Here is a 16,859-nt window from a genome sequence, read left to right on the forward strand (position 1 = left end):
GAAGAAATAACAAATACTTTGCTTGCCTACCTTTCTGACAGTGACCATGCATGAAAAAGTGTTACCAATGTGTTTTCTTTTTCTTTTGTATGCAGTATATAGCATGAAATGATTTTTGTTACACCAGGAACTACAGCAGGTCAGGGCACAGTGCAATGTCTGAATCCTGTAATTTGTGCCAAAAAGCAGACAGATTAGTGTGTGGTGATTCCTGCTGCATTACTAACCAGCAGAAGTGAAGATGATCGAGGTTAGCTTCACACAGTTTGTCAGGATATGAGAAAGGAAAATGAAGGAAAACTGGGTCACGTATAAGTTATTTAACCCTAGTTAGTACACTTTTAACAACACATTTAGACAAATGTGCTCTGTGTGCATTCTTTCCTAAATGAAATGTTTTTGATATATCTATTAGCTGTATTTTCTGTGTCTAAATGTGTTGTTAAAAGTGTACTAATTTGAAGAAGTAAAATATGGAATAAATAGAAGTTCTAAGAACCAGATTTCATAACTATTTTCTGAGAGAATATGTCTTTATTATCTTTGTCCTATATTTTGATATCTAACTACATTTTTCAAAAAGGATAGATGTACCAGGATGGGACAGCATATTTTTTAAATGGTAGATTTAATATGTGGCGTGAGTGTGTGTACACAAATAATAAGCATGAAATTTCCCTTGAGTACTTATTTCTGACAGTTAATAAAAACAAAAAAAATAAAATTTCAGTAGTTTGACTGGAGCAAATCAGGATCGGGAAGATAACACAAAATTGGGCTTCATTCCTAAGGATAATTAATCTGACTTCAATCTGCATAGTCTTACTATGAATATTTAAAAGTGGTAAGATAAGTTAAACCTTTCCTAACCATCTGATAATTCTTTCTTACAATTGTTCTTCCCTATCTTTACTAGTAAAGATAAACAGAAGATTTATTTTGCAACAAATAGATCTACTCTACACTAAGAGAATATAGTTCCTTGATTATTTTGTCCCTGGCTAATACAATCTTGCTGCTATTAAAGCTTTTTAAAGGCTAGTTGCATCATAGATTCAGTGTTTAAACAAATGCTACTTGATCTTATTTATTTCATATAACCCTTAGCAACAGGTAGTAGCAACATTCTCCTCTAAGGACACATCTACACAAGGGACTAATACAGCAAAAGTTCTTCATGTTTTCTTCTGCATTTGGTAATGTGTAGAAGAGTGTTCCAGATATTAGAATGCATGTTTAATAATGCATTTCAAGAAATACAGTAGCCTTTCAAGGTACATTATTTCCTTATATAATCATTGTATTAAAGTTTTCCATTTCTTGAATTAAATAAGAAAAAATAGTAATAGGGATTCATATATCATTTTTCTAGTGGACCAGTTTAGTTTACAACTGGTGAAAATGCAGATAGATAATATTAAGAAAACAAGAAACTAAAATCAAACAGTGACTGAAAACAAAGTCCAATCTACTTTCCTTCAGGTCTTGCAAAAAAGAAGCAAAGCACAATAATACCAGTTCCAGCCAGTTTCACAAGTGAAATAATGAGATTTCACAGATTTAGAAAACCAACCCTATTCTGAGCTAATAATTTTCCTTCAAACCATGATGATGGGCAAATGAAAACATCCAGAGAACTGGCCATCTGTAGCTGAAAAAATTCTTCTAATTAATGTGTAGTAATTAAAACCACTATCCAATATTTATTTTCTAAATATGGAAGTGTTAGGTCCAATGGTAGGAATCATGAAAACTTTTTTCCTAATTCTGCATGTTTTTAGCATGTTACAGAAAATAATTTTGCATTATGTGCCATAGATTCTTTATATACTACCAAAACTCTCATGTAACCTTTAGCTGGATGAAACAGTTATCATAGGGCAAAATTTTTTGAACCAAGATATCACAAATGGAATTTGTTCAAAATCTGGACCCATGGCTCCCATGGGGTTGAAATTTGGCAAATTTCTTATTTTACTGTTACTGTGCTGCTGCGCTAGTGCCTGGAGGTTCAGTAACAGTTTTGCACTAGCCTGGGAAGACCAGTCTCCTTCAGTCACTGTAGGTGAGGTAGACTAATTCTACACTAGCTCTCTGTAGGCTGCCAGAGAGCGGTCAGCCACGGTCAGGCTGGCAGGAAGTCAGAAGTCACTCCTGCTCCCACTGCTATTTTGTCCTTGATTATTCTGTTTCTCTGTTGAGGTGAGGAAAATGTGTCTGAACTGATGGCCCAACAGGTCAAAGGGTGTTTAGTTTTTAGTAAAATCCATGTTCCAGCCATATCCTTTGCTTTAATGCTCAGGTGTCAAACTCACTGCGTCACATGACGTGTTGTGACATATCGCAGCTTTTTTTGTTATTGTCCAGGAGGGCGCGGCCTCCATATGATGCAACTAGCCCATGGGCCGGCAGTTTGACACCCCTGCTTTAATGGAGAGGAACCATGGCGGGGCAGTGGTTGGAATGCAGTACTGCAGGCTACTTCTGCTGACTGCCGGCTGTCAGCAGTTTGGCAGTTCGATTCTCACTGGCTCAAGGTTGACTCAGCCTGCTATCCTTCCAGCGTGGGTAAAATGAGGACCAAGAATGTTGGGGGCAATCTGCTGACTCTATAAACCACTTAGGGAGTGCTTTACAGCACTGTGAAGAGGTATATAAGTCTAAGTGCTATTGCTATTTAAGCAAGCTCTGATAGACACTGCTAATAACTGTTATAATTTTGTAGTGAGATTTATCCCAGAACCTGTAGCAGTGCTATGCTGTATTTTAGGGAACTTTATCAGCTTGTAATCTGATACACTTGCATCTTCAAAATATTTTTACTTCTAGTGATGGAATTGCACATTAGGTGCATCACAGGTTTTCCAAGATGTATGGGATTCATGAAATTTGATCACAGTAAAAAAAGGAAAGAAAAAGTAGCCTGAAAAGATTATTCTACTATAGTTGGTGTCTTTGGCTACCCTGTGAGGTAGACAACTAATCCTGTGTAGCACATATATTTGAGGATGCTGAATTAAAAACTTAAAATTGATGCATGAAATGTACTAAATCCAGGTCACAACTTAATTGCATGTATGAGACCAACCAATCAACAAACAATGATATCTTATTAATATCAGACCAATTTGGTGAATATTTGATCCACATTCTCCATTTGAAATATCTATTTTTTAAATAGATGTTCAAGTTCTTGTGATCTGAGGGTTACATTAAGCTTTAAGTGAAATGCCAGCATGCACAAATGAGTATGTCCAAGTGGACCGGGGCAGGAAAAAACTCCTATTTTTAAATTAATTCTAAATCTCATTGAAATTACATTAATGAATGAAATACAATCAACATGTATATTGAATACATATAATAGTTTTCCTTAATTTGTCATGTTATTAATTTTGGAGCAACTTGTGGAAGATATCTAGGGAGCCACATATAGTCCCGAGACTTCAGATTGTTTATAGTTTTAAAAAACATAGCCTGAAAATATAACTATCCTGAATTAACATACTCTGCAAATCTAGGAGTTACAGCAATTGAATAGGCAAACAAATTTATGTAGGCATCTGTCTGTCTGTCTGTCTGTCTGTCTGTCTGTCTCTCTCTCTCTCTCTCTATCTATCTATCTATCATTATTCTATCTGTCTATCTATCTATCTATCTATCTATCTATCTATCTATCTATCTATCTATCTATCTATTATTTGTCTGTGTGCCTCTGTCCATCTGTTTTTACTATCATGGTGCTTACATATGGGATTCAATATGCTATTAATTTATGTAGTTCTTAATCAGCTATATATTTTTGAGTTCTCCAGCACTGGAGATGGAGAATCCACCAATGGGTTTATACTGTGTTCCTGCCCAATCAGATCAAGTCAGCCAAAGTTGCAGCGCCTGTCCTGGGCTAGAGCAGTGGTTCTCAACCTTTTAAATGCCGTGACCCCCAACCGGTCGTAAGTCGAGGACTACTCAACCGGTCGTAAGTCGGGGACTACTCAACTGGTGCAGCACCGTTTGCAGAATGGGACTTTTGACGGGCTCAGCAGGGCAGAGGCAGCCTGAACAATTCCTATTGGCTTTTGAAAGCCAATAGAATTAGACTCTATTCAAGAGAGTCTATTCTATTGGCTTTCAAAAGCCAACAGAATAAAAGGGAGTAGCACAGCTAAGGAAAAGGGGGAAAAAATGGCGGACTGCGTTGTTTGGCGACCCCTGTGAAATGGTCGTTTGACCCCAAATGGGGTCCCGACCCACAGGTTGAGAACCACTGGGCTAGAGTGTCCCAGTCTCGACTTGATCTTGCCCAAGACAGATGTAGCAAGTCGGGTTTTAGGCAGGTACAGTTTCCATTGGTAGATTCTTTATTCTCTATTCTTTTCAGTATTCTGAGATAGTGCTGTATTCAGCACTGTGTTTTTTCTCTCAGTTGGCTGAACTGTTTGCCTTTAACTAGAACGGAGGCTTTTGTTCCTCCCCTCCCCCCCGCTTCCAACCATAAAGGCTTGAGGCTGAGGGGACTTGCTTCCCCTCTGTAACACAGTCCTCTTTCTCCTGTTGGACAGCACTGGGCTCAGTGCTGCTCCTCAGCCCTCCATAGTTCCCTATTGCCTGGAAAAGCCCCCGGACACGCACGAAGGCTAAAAACAGCTGTTTGCAGCTGGCGCGTGTTCGGAAGGCTGATTACCTCTTTTCCAGCCTTTCTTCTTGAAGGTGGAAGGGGGTACCGGCAGCAATACCCCCAGGCCTTGTGCGGCCGCCATTTTGAGTGTGGCCGCCATTTTGGTTGTGGTCATTTTGAGTGTGGCCGCCATTTTAAGCTGCCATTCGGAGTGTGGCGGCCTTTTTGGGTGTGGCCGCCTTTTTGTGTCCCTTATTGGGACTAGGTCTTTCTTGGAGCCGCCATCTTGGGGCCTGCTCTGTGCTCTTTTCCCCCCTGCGGCCACCATTTGAGGCCCCTGGAGCCTCACTTTGCACAGGGACCCTGCACGGCCACTGTTGCCTCAGATCAGGCCTGCTAGACTCCTCAGGCCTTCTTCCTTCATTTGCTCTAAATACAACCTTATCTGGCTAATCAGTGGTGTCTCCAAACCTGGTCTCCTAGAGACGGGCAGTCATTTGAGATCTTTCCCTCAACTCCATTCCAAGCTCTGTCAGACCTCAGTCAGTATTAGATCTCCACAGCCACTCAGGTCCGTAATATATCCATTTCACAGCCTGCTTAACAGGACTGGTTCTATCTGGTCTGCTCCTTCTTTCCTGTGCATTTAACCTCCTTGGATTCAATTTCTCCAAGTCTCCCTGAAAACCAGGATTACCCTATTGTGATCCTGGGCCTAATCATATTAACAGCTCTATCTGGGTTCCAGGCGTCCCCTATCGTGCGCCTGTTCTTATCCACACAAACAGCTCTGTCTGGATACCAGGCACCCCCTATCGTGTGTCTGTTCTTATCCACACAAACAGCTCTGTCTGGATACCAGGCGTCCCCTACTGTGCGCCTGTTCTTATCCACACAATCAGCTCTATCTGGATTCCAGGTGTCCCCTAACGTGCGCCTGTTCTTATCCACAAGAACAGCTCTATCTGGATTCCAGGCACCCCCTATCGTGCGTCTGTTCTTATCCACACAAACAGCTCTGTCTGGATACCAGGCGTCCCCTACCGTGCGCTTGTTCTTATCCACATAATCAGCTCTATCTGGATTCCAGGCATCCATTATAGTGCGCCTGTTCTTATCCAACCAATAGCTGTCTCCAGATACCAGGGGTCCCTTATCGTGCTTCTGTGTTACCCGAGAGTGGAGGAATTCTAGGCCCTCCACAAAGGATGTCTTGCCATCCTCCTCGACTGCAAAATGCCATAAATCCTCTAATTAAGAGGCCGCAGGTAAGATCTCGGCCAAGGCCAAGGCTAGGTGTACCTCAAAGACCTCCAAGGGAGCTGAAAAACAGACCAGCAGGAGACACCAAGCCCTAGAGAAGGAATTTTCTAACGCACAGAAACTAGCCAGGTTGGAGACCTCAAAGTGCCTTCCTTTGATCTACCCCTGAAGCCTTTCGCTTCTTCCCTGGGGATATGGTCGACAGAGGAACCTCTCCTGTCTCCTGCACTAGGGGACATGGACTGGGTTCATCCCATCGCTCAGCCCTCCGCTTCATGGGCTCAACACGTGGCCCCTGAAGCTACTTTCACCCCTACTGTGGCCGGGCTCAGGCCGAGTGAACCGGTCTCCCTTCCCACGGAGGACCACCTAGCTAAGATGATTGCACAGGTGGTAGAGCGCGCCCTTGAGGCCACATCGCAAGCGACTAGGTCAGCTGCGGTCAACTTTCTACCCTCTCACCAGCCGGCCACTGAGTACTATCGTGCGCCTTCTTCCCCTACTCACTCCGGGGACTTGTCATCTCGCAAGTACGAGGCTGATCTGGAGATTCCGATGTCTGAGGTGGAGGAACCTCCCCCTGAGACACCATCACTTAGTGGTCTCTTTAACCCTTCTTTTTTTGTCCCCCTGCTTCGCAAGGCCATTTCCATGGCACATCTCGGACCCAATCCTTCCACGCCGGCAACTTCAGTTACTCCAGACTTGGAGGTGGATCCGAATTTCACCGAACCGGTAATAATACAATACCGCATTCCTTGCCCACCCATTTTCCTCAATGCCATCTGAAAGCAGTGGGTATCTCTGGCCTCTTTTCCCCTTCCAAGTAGCAATGAGAAAAGGCTTTATAATGTGGCCCATGACCCGGAGGAGGCTCTGGAGGTGCCCGCAGTAGATGAACCTTTAGGTCCCCTTGTTTCTCCAACCGTCATTCTTGGCGACGTTTCTGAGCCCCTCAAGGCTGAGGACCATAAATGTGAGCTCTCTAACCACAGAACACATCAAGCTGCGGCGTGGGCTATCAGAGCAGCTACCTCTGCATTCTTTTTTAACAGGTCTGCTCTCCGCTGGCTTAGACAGCTTCAGGTCAGGATACCGATGGAGGATATCCGCACGAATCAAGATCTGAGTAAGATGGTGGCGGCTACAGAGAATGCTTCCGATACCACCCTCCAGGCCGCCAGATTTTCCTCCAGAGCCATGGCATCCAATGTCACTGGCCGCCGTATGCTCTGGTTGAAACACTGGCACGCTGACGCCAAGTCCAAATGGCGCTTGTCAGCAGCTCCTTATCAGAGAGGGAAATTGTTTGGTGAAGCTCTGAATCTTTACCTCACTGAAAATAAGGATAAACGTAAAGTGCTTAACCACCTCCTTAAATGGTCGGACAAACGTCCCTATACCTACTCACAGAGGCAGCCCTTTCGCGCTGGAATCGGGTCCAACTACTCCCAGCCCAACTGTTCTTTCCCTATCAGACAGGACAGACAGTCTGATAGACAGACTTCCAGACCCAGACAACAATTTCAGGGCAAACAGCCCTTTTGCAGGAGCGGCCGCCCGTTCCGCCGATCCGGGTGACTCTCAGGCAGATCCTCCCATTGGGGGCAGACTCTCTCTTTGCCTGCCAGTGGGAAGCCACCACCATGGATGCATGGGTCCTAAACACTGTCCCTGGAGTTCATCTCCAATCCCCCGAATCGCTTCATTTCTTGTCATCCAACAAAGAAAAGACTCATGCGAGAGGCCATTCGTCACCTCTTAAACATAAGGCCATAGAACCGGAGCCATTGGATCAGAGAGGTCAGGGTTTTACTCCATCCTCTTCGTTGTCCCCAAGGCGTCGGGGGGATGGAGAGCCATCCTGGATCTAAAAGGATTAAACTATCATCTTGCATACCGCAAATTCAAGATGCAAACGCTCCAGTCCATCTTGGGAAGCGTAAGAAGGGGGGACTTCCTGACATCCATCAACCTCACGGAAATGTACCTTCACATCCCCATCTCTCATCCACTGCCGGTTTCTATGATTTGCCCACAGGGGACACCATTATCAGTACAGGGCACTCCCGTTCAGCCTATCCTTGGTTCCGAGAGTCTTTACCAAGATCCTGGCGGTTCTAGCAGCTCACCTGAGAATGGTACCAGTAAGAATCCAGTGCTACCTGAACAACATTCTAATCCAGTCGTCGATCCAGGCCGCTCAGGCAGATCTCGAACTGGTGATAATGCTGCTCCAGAATCACGGGTTCTCAGTAAACTTCTCCAAGAGCCATATGATCCCTGCAACAAGGTTATTACACCTAGGGGCCATCGTAGACATGGTGGAATGCTGGGTCTATTTATCCCAAGAATGCCGGGACAGCATCAGGGAGTCAATTCTCCAATTGCACAGGGGTCGAACGGTAACGTTGGCCAGCCTCTCCCAATTTATGGGGAAGATGATCTCGGCCATTGCGAGGCACTCCTGCTGGGCTCCTGGGCAGAAGCCAACCTAGCCTCCATCAAGGCCGACCACATTTCAGGGGAGGCAAACACTCAGGCTGTCTTCCTGAGCCGGGCGACAGTGGACCATTTGGAATGGCGCCTGCACCTGAGGATCTTCAGGGAGATCTGCCACCGCTTCGGATTGCCAGTTCTAGACCTTTTTGCCTCCCCGACAAATGCTCATCTCCAGCGATTCTTTTCCCGCTTTCCGTCTCCAGGAGTGGAACGGGCGGATGCTTTTCAGAGCCTGTGGATGGAGGGACTGCTTTACGCCTTCCCTCCTCTTCTTCCGGCGGTTTCCTGCAAGCTTCTTCGGGAACAGGCGGAGGTTCTTCTAGTGGCCATATTGGCCATTGAGACCATGGTTCTCCGACTTCGTGAACCTCTCTCTAGCGGCCCCATGGAGGATTCCCCTAGATTGGGTCTCACTCAGCCAGGGGACCCTTCTTCATCCAGATCCCCAATGGCTCCAGTTAGTTGTCTGGCACTTGAGCGCCCAATCTTGTCCCAGGAGTCCTGCTCGCTGGGGGTCATTACCGTAATCCAGGCCTCCCGTCGGTCCTCTACCAACCGTATTTATGAGGCCACATGGAGGAACTTCTGTTCGTGGTGCTCGAACCACCACTTGATCTTTCCAGACTTGACAATTCCACATATATTGGATTACCTTTTACAGGGTCTGGAGAGGGGCTTGTCTCCAAACACATTGCTCAGACAAGTCGCCGCTCTCTCCACTGTACTTACCTGTGACTCAGCGGTTTCCCTAGGTCATCATCCCTTGATCCGCTTGTGCTACTAACACCAAGCCCCCTGTAGTGCACAGGTATCCCTCTTGGGACCTGCCGCGAGTTCTTCGGGCTCTAACCAGACCGCCTTTTGAGCCACTCAAGACATGTGATATACGTTACGTATCGCACAAGGTCCTGATGGCAATCACCTCTGCGTGACGAATATCAGAATTGGCGGCACTTTCAATCAGAGATGACTTGTGCTTTTTTCACCAGGACTGGGTGCTCCTTTGTCTGGGCCTTACCTTCCTACCTATAGTCAATTCTCTTTTCCATAGGGCTCAAGAAATCGTACTCCCAGATTTCTGTCCTCTCCCATCTCATGCCCTGGAATGGCAATGGCACCTTCTGGACGTCCGCAGAGCACTCCTTTACTACATCTCACGGACAGCTGCCTTTCGCAACTCTGAGGCCCTCTTTGTCTCCTTCCATCCTTCTTCCAAGGGTTGGAAGGTGTCTTCTTCCACGATTGGCAGGTGGATTAGGGCATGTATAGCAGGGGCGTATCAGGCTGAGTCATTGCCGGTTCCACGACGGGTCATGGCCCACTCAACCCGTAGTGCGGCTATTTCCGCAGCCTGGACCACTCAGGCGTCCTTCAAGGACGTTTGCAAAGCTGCCGCATGGTCTTCACCATCTCCCAAGACATTATAAGATTGACAGGTTCGCCTTGGCGGAGGCCTCCTTTGGTAGCAGGGTTCTCCAACAGGTCGTACCTCAAAGTGCCACTCCGTACCGGCCTGCTCCCCTCCCTCAGGGACAGTAGGCTTTGGTATGTCCCATTGGTGGATTCTCCATCTCCAGTGCTGTAGAAGGGGCGTTGTCTTACCTGAACACCTTTTCTCAGCACAGAGATGGAGAATCCACTCCCGCCCTCACAAGTGATTTAGGCCTAGGGCTAGATTTATGAGCCAACACGCCTTGCTGTCAGTCATGGCTTCGCCTGCGTCGAGACTGGGACACTCTAGCACAGGACAGGCGTTGCAACTTTGGCTGACTTGATCTGATTGGGCAGGAACACCTTCTAAACCCATTGGTGGATTTTCCATGTCCGTGCTGAGAAAAGGTGTTCAGGTAAGACAACGCCCCTTCTAAGTAGTTTTAGTATTACAAAGCTAGATGCAACAAGAAGGCTGGGAACATATATCTGGACAGCATAAAAAGTAAAATGCTCATTTTTGTTATGATGCTGGATGACATACAGGCACAGCTATGTGTATCATTATGCTAATAGAAATAGAAATGTCCCTGTCTCATGCTTTGCACTCTCTTCCTGGCTTTAACTTACTTTCTCTGTCATCCTTGGAAAGCATTAATTAAGCTTCTTACTGAAGATTTCTTGTTTATTTCAGTGTTCCACCTGCATATTTGCCTACACATTGAGTTACACACCATACCATCAAGCTGTCTCAAGACATGGAAATATTTTTATAATCCCTGACAGCCATGATAAACATTGCTCCTTAGGAATAAACAAACAAGATACACACCTTGTTATTAACTGCATTTTATAACAGATAGACTTTTGTCACTCATCTGCGGGAGATATTTCAGCAGTTCCTTTGCTAGCAATTTGAAATATTATTAGTGTAGATTAAGTGGATGTAAAATTTCACGTGATTCTTGTGGAATGATATATTGAGTGATTATCAAGGAAGCTCTATGTGTGTGTTGTAAATCTGTTTCTTCAAAGGAAAATTTATTCAGATGCATTGCCTACGGTCAGTCACATTTTGAAGGAAAATATCTGCCAAATATTTTCCCAGGATTTGTGCTCTTTGTCCTGGTGCATTTTAATGAGAAAGGAGAAACAATGGTGGTTATTTCAGAAATGGAATATATTGATACTCAGTGCTTACTCTGACATTAAATGCAATTAAGTAACGTTAAATGCAGTGAGCAGAAGGAAGATTTTGAAAGCTCTGACTTTTGGAGATTATGCTGCTTTTGAAAATCCTGAATGGAATTTAAATGTGCTTATGCATGAATGTAAAACTGAGCACAAACCCTGGAACGGCAATCCTGAAATATGCAGTTATCTGTCCTTAGAGAAGAAGGCAAGACTAAAGCTGTGACACTTCAGTCAGTTGCTCTTAACTGGAGGCTGCATAAAGGAGGGAGAACTTGGGGTTTTCCTTTGTTCTTTCTGTGAGAGTTTTGTAAATATGTCCATTTTTAATGCTCTTTAAAAAAATGCACATATTATAAATAACAGTCCACCATGTCTTATAGATATAGGCTGTGAATTTTTATTGTAGAATTTTTATTTGATTAAAATAATGTTAAAGAAGATTTTTGTATCTAATAAATACACTAACAAAATGAGCAACACTTCTGTGTAATTTATACAGGTATTACCATTTAATGAAGAAGCATTTTACAGAAACGTTTTTGCTGTTTTGCTTTTTGCTTTTTTTTGATGATATTCATTTTATGTTAAACTCTATTATTCCTGTTCAGGGAATAAAGTATTAGAGGTGTAAGTTTCCACCAGTATAGGTCTAGTAAGTTTTAAGTTCCTATTTCATGTAAGAGATAAATTTACTAAGAAAAGTCCGTGAAGATCAGGTTCAAAGTAGCAATCCAGGTCAACCACAGTACGATCTTTTTTGTGTAGTCGAATTCTGTCCATAGCTGCTCAGAAGAAATCGCCACTGTTTAATCAATTATCACTGGTTAATGTACATTGGATTTCAGGCTTACAGACATTTGTAAATAAATAATTAAAAAGATTAAAAAATATAGTTGTATAATTCTAGCAAAATGTGAAAGCTGTAGCCGTGAGGAATGACTAAATCATATTATACCTGAATTAATGTTATTCATTTAAAACAGTTGATTTTAAGGAGATAAAAATATTACATTTGGAAATATTTAGCATTGGTTCCGTTCTCTAGTGAACTAGTTTATGGATTCTGCCCAATTTTCTCTTAGTCCATTGTTGAAGTATTTGTCTAGGATACAAAATACATATCTCGTCCTTTTAAGCTTTGTTTGCCAAATGAAGAATTCTCTCCAAAGCATGACTGGATAACACATAGAATACTGGATTAATTTTGTATAATTTCTTATAATATCACCTTTTCACATTCACAAGAACCGAAATTTTGGTTCAGCTAAAATGAATGACAGATATTACAACTTTCAGTGAATGTACTTTTATAAATGGCATTATTGGAGCAGTAATTGAAAAAGAGATTAGAACTTGGAGACTAAGAAGAACATAGTGGAGGAAAATGTTCAGAAGAAATGTGCCCTGTGAAAGCAAAATGTAAGAGCAAACATTCAAATAATATATATATTTTATTTTTTAATCATCCTGGTATTTCTGCTGGACTAGGAAGTCATATTTGAGGATATAAATAAGATCACTTGGCTTAATTAGTTCTAAGCTTAATTAGTAGCAATTATCCCAACATGGGAGTAATACTGAAGTAAGAACTACTCATTCCTTGAATAGATCTATCTCTAATTGGTCTTACAATATTGTAATTAAAGCCAGTTTATACTCCTCTGCCTCAGCAAGTGATTTGTTTTATGTCTGATTAAACAGGGAGTCCAGCAGCCTCAAGGAGATCATTGAACACTGATTCAGAAAATAGTGTGCTGTCTATGATTAGATATGTATAATTAGATATGTATAAAAATTGTACAGTTTTTAATTTTAATTTTAAACCAGTTTAGTCTAGTGATTAAAGTACCAGACTAGAAATCAGGAGGCAGTGAATTCTAGTTCTCTCTTAGGCGTGAAAGCTGGCTGGGTGACTTTGAGCCAGTCATTATTTTTAAGCCAACTCAACTCACAGAGTTGCTGTTGTGGGGAAAATAGGAGGAGGAGGATTAGGTAGGCTCATTGCTTTGAATTATTTATAGATAGTAGAGGTGGAATATAAATATAAAAAATCTATGAGTATTCCACACAGTCCATCTTCATTCCCCGAAACCTTAGGGTATCCACAATTGTCTTTACTTCTGCCAGTTTGTAAACTTTCAAAGTATTATAGCAAGTTGTTTATTTTTTTAATGTATTGTTTGGTATTGTATTATGTTATTTTGTAAGCTACTTAAGGACAGAAGCAGTAAACTGAAGCAGTATAGAAAATTTATTTTATATGAAATTTATATGAAATTCTGAGAACAAAGAGTGAAAATCATTGTTACGGCAGCAGGTTTTGGAGCAACAAAATTTGCTTCCTTTGCCCATTCCTTAGGAAAGGAAAGCAAAAAAACTCAAAAAAGTCATTTCATTGGCTTCAGTTTTAAAGTATCTTCTGCTGAAGAGAGAAGCAGGATGAAACAGTTGTCAGTTTCACCCTTGCTTTGTTTGGCTCTTCTTTTAAATGGGAAATAAGGCTGGGGACTAGGAGAAGGAGAAGGAAACATTTCCTATGACACCATAGCCAGAAAAGCAAGCAAACTACCAACTAAAGGCATCAATAGACTCCTCATCCTCCCCACCCCTTTTACAATAGTTTAAGCTACATTATGGGTGAACTAGAAATAAATCAGCTTAGCTTTCTAACATATTATAGGATTGTTAAGATCCAAAAATGCTTTAAAGTGATACAGAGATGTGCAATTAATTTTTGTTAGTTTATTAGATTTATATCACCCTCCCTTTCTTTGTTGCAAGTAATTATGAATTTATAGTACAATATTATTTGACCTAGCACAAGTAATTTTTATAATGCTTATTAAAGTCTACATTTTTAAAAAATGTACATGTCTATTTTAAGATTGAATTACTTTAGTTCCATCTATTACTTTGAATGGAGAAATACCCTAGAATGTTTATATAATTCCAAAAATAGACTCAACATAATTGAAACAAAAAACCAAAATTCTTCTCCCAATTCTATATATGCCATATACATTTTTTTTATTGAAAAAGGTTTATTAACAATTAACAAAAAAATTTTTAACCCCCAAACCCAAACTTTTGAATGTTCCGCGAAATCATAATCCAAAAAGCCTTAATATTTTTACAAGTCCACCAAACATGAAAATAAGTTGCGTCAGAACTACCGCATCTCCAACATTTAGGCTGTAAATTAGGATACATACGAGATATGCCATATACATTTTGAATTATTAATTGTGACATTTGGTACCTCAAAAATATTAAGCATTACCTTAACCACCAAAAAGTTACCCAACTGATTTTTACCTAGGTATGAATATAAGGATTCACAATTTTGCTGCCTCTGTTAGCAGCTATTGCAGTCCTTTTCCTTGAAACAGAAGCCAATATCATACCATATAATGTTAAGTAAATAGCAGATAAACTGCATTGGGATTCTGCGTGACTCAAACCATAGAAGGTAGGAAGAACTCTACCTCCGTTATATGTAAAAACATTTTACTTATGAATTTGGACTAAAATCATTTCACCTAAGGTTTTCTTTTTCCACTACTTGACACCAATACTTGGGAAATTTGTGGAAAAAGTAATCAAGCAGTGAACTTGCAAACACTAAGAAAGAAACAAAATGATTATTAGAAGCCAGCATGCGTTGTTTAAAACAGATCATAATTATACCAGAGAAATCTTACTGCTTTAGCCAAAGTGACTAAACTACAAAGTGACTAGTAAATCAAGAGAATGCTGTGGATGTATTTGATAAAATTGATGATAACCTCCTTCATGATAAAATGTGGGGTGAATGATTCTACTACCAGTTGAATTTACAGTTGACTGAACATCCATGCCTACAATATGGCTCTTAACTGATAAAAGTATCCCTGCGGGTTTTACACTGCTAGTTGTGAACAACTTTAGGGGGTGAGCCTCTTCTCCATTTCTTAAGCCAAACAGCAGCATTGTCCAGAGACATTTCTGCAGTCATGTGACCAGAATGACATCACACTGCAGCACAGAGCATGAGGCGAAACATGGAATGCTGTCACCTTCCTGCATGTTTATATGTGGTACCTATTCATCTACTTGCTTTTACATGCTTCTGAACTACTAGGGTGGAAGGAGTTGGGACAAATGACAGAAACTCACTCCATCTCATGGCACTTGGGTCTTAAACTGCTGAACTAATGGTCTAAGACAGGGCTTTTTAACCGGTGGTACGCGTATCACTTGTGGTACATTAACGAGTGGCAGGTGGTACACAGCCCTGCCTAGCCAAGTGTAGTGGGGGAGAGAAATAGCCAGCAAGGCAAGGACTTACTGTGAGAGAGTCCTCTGGAGCTGCAGAGTGGCTGGGTGAGGCAAAGGCCCCAGGCTCACTTCTGGCTCACCCTCCCCCATGAGAAAGGAGGAGGAGGGGGAGGAGAGGCTATAAAAGGAGGCAGTTCAGGCAGGAGAGGGAGAGAGAGAAAAAGAAGCAGTCTTGGGAGGATGCGGAGTCAGCTCTAGCTGCACTGAAGGGAAAAGAGGAGGGCGGAGGGAAAGGAGAGGAGATCAAGCAGGCCAGTTGGCCGTGAGCCAATCTACAACTGCTGTGGCAGCCACCTGTGTTGGCAGCAGCAAACAGGCAAGAAATGTAGTGGGGGAGGGGTCACCCTCCAAGAGGAATGAAAAAAGGCCGCAATGGCTAGAGGTGAGGCACAGAGGAGGGAAGGGGATGGAGAGTGGAAGGATTCTTATGTTCTTTGTGACTTTGAAGTTTTGGGATTTGTGCAATGAGGGCTTTGTGTTCTTAAGGAGTGTTTGGCAATTTCTATTTGGCTGATGGCTGATGTCTCATGTTAGCTTCTATTGCTCTGCTATTGTTAGCTGTAGGTTTTGCTGCAAGGGATTTTGAAGTATTTTTCTCCTGAATGGATTTTGCCGGTAGCATTCCTTTACTTATGAATGGAGCCATTTGGGGAGGCTGCCTTAGCCGGCAGCAAGTACTTAACTACATTTGTTTTTTTCTTCCTTAAGTGCCGGCTGTGCTCCTTAACTTTCCTTTCTAGCCAGTAGCTAATTCTTAAAGGGGAATGTGCCTAAAGGTTTTCCCTGTCCAGTTGTGTCTGGTTCTAGGGATCATCTCCATTTCTTAAAGTAGAGGGAGCATCCGAAGACATTTCAGTGGTCATGTGGCCATCATGACTATATGCCGAGGCACATGGAACTCTGTCACCTTCCCATCAAAGTTGTATCTATTTTATCTACTCATTTTTGCATGCCTTCAAACTGCTAGGTAGACAGGAGCAGGGGCAGGGGACGGGAGCTCACCTTGTCATGCAGCACTCAGGTCTCAAATCCAGTATGTCAGCTTTCCAGCTGATATTCAGTGTCTTTAACTGTTGAGCCACCAAGATCCATCAAGAATATATAGTGGTCTTTAAAGTTTGTGAATCCTTTTGAATTCTCCAGCACTGGAGATGGATAATCCACCAATGGGTTTAGACTGTGTTCCTGCCCAATCAGATCAGTCAGCCAAAGTTGCAACGCCTGTCCTGGGTTAGTGTCTCCCAATCTCGACTGATCTTGCCCAGAACAGACGTGCAAGTTTGGCTCTTAGGCAGGTACAGTCTCCATTGGTGGATTTTTCCATTATAGACCACAGTTTTCTGAGCAGCGCTGAACTCAGCGCTGGTATTCAGTCTTCTGTTCCCTTTTTCCCATTTCATTATTATTATTATTTATCCTGATTGAGGGACAATTTCTCTCCTTTTCCCTTTCGTGCCATTTGGAAATGGAGGAAAGATATTCCCCACCCCCCACCCCCTCATTCCCTGCTTATTCCTGAACAGGTCTGGGATCA

At 42.5% G+C, this 16,859-nt stretch overlaps 1 protein-coding gene across 1 annotated transcript in view; it reads left to right on the forward strand.

Annotated features, from left to right (window-relative positions):
- Window positions 1–331: 331 nt before the first annotated feature.
- Window positions 332–16,859, forward strand: part of BCL9 (BCL9 transcription coactivator) — a 130,048-nt gene continuing 113,520 nt past the window's right edge. The window contains exon 1 of the mRNA XM_039333763.1: window positions 332–1,274. The gene's annotated coding sequence lies outside the window, so the exon portion shown is untranslated. The remainder of the gene's footprint in view (window positions 1,275–16,859) is intronic.

The sequence above is a fragment of the Crotalus tigris genome, unplaced genomic scaffold, assembly GCF_016545835.1.
Source record: "Crotalus tigris isolate CLP2741 ecotype Arizona unplaced genomic scaffold, ASM1654583v1 scf7180000024508.2633422, whole genome shotgun sequence".
In the NCBI taxonomy this organism is placed as follows: Eukaryota; Metazoa; Chordata; class Lepidosauria; order Squamata; family Viperidae; genus Crotalus; species Crotalus tigris.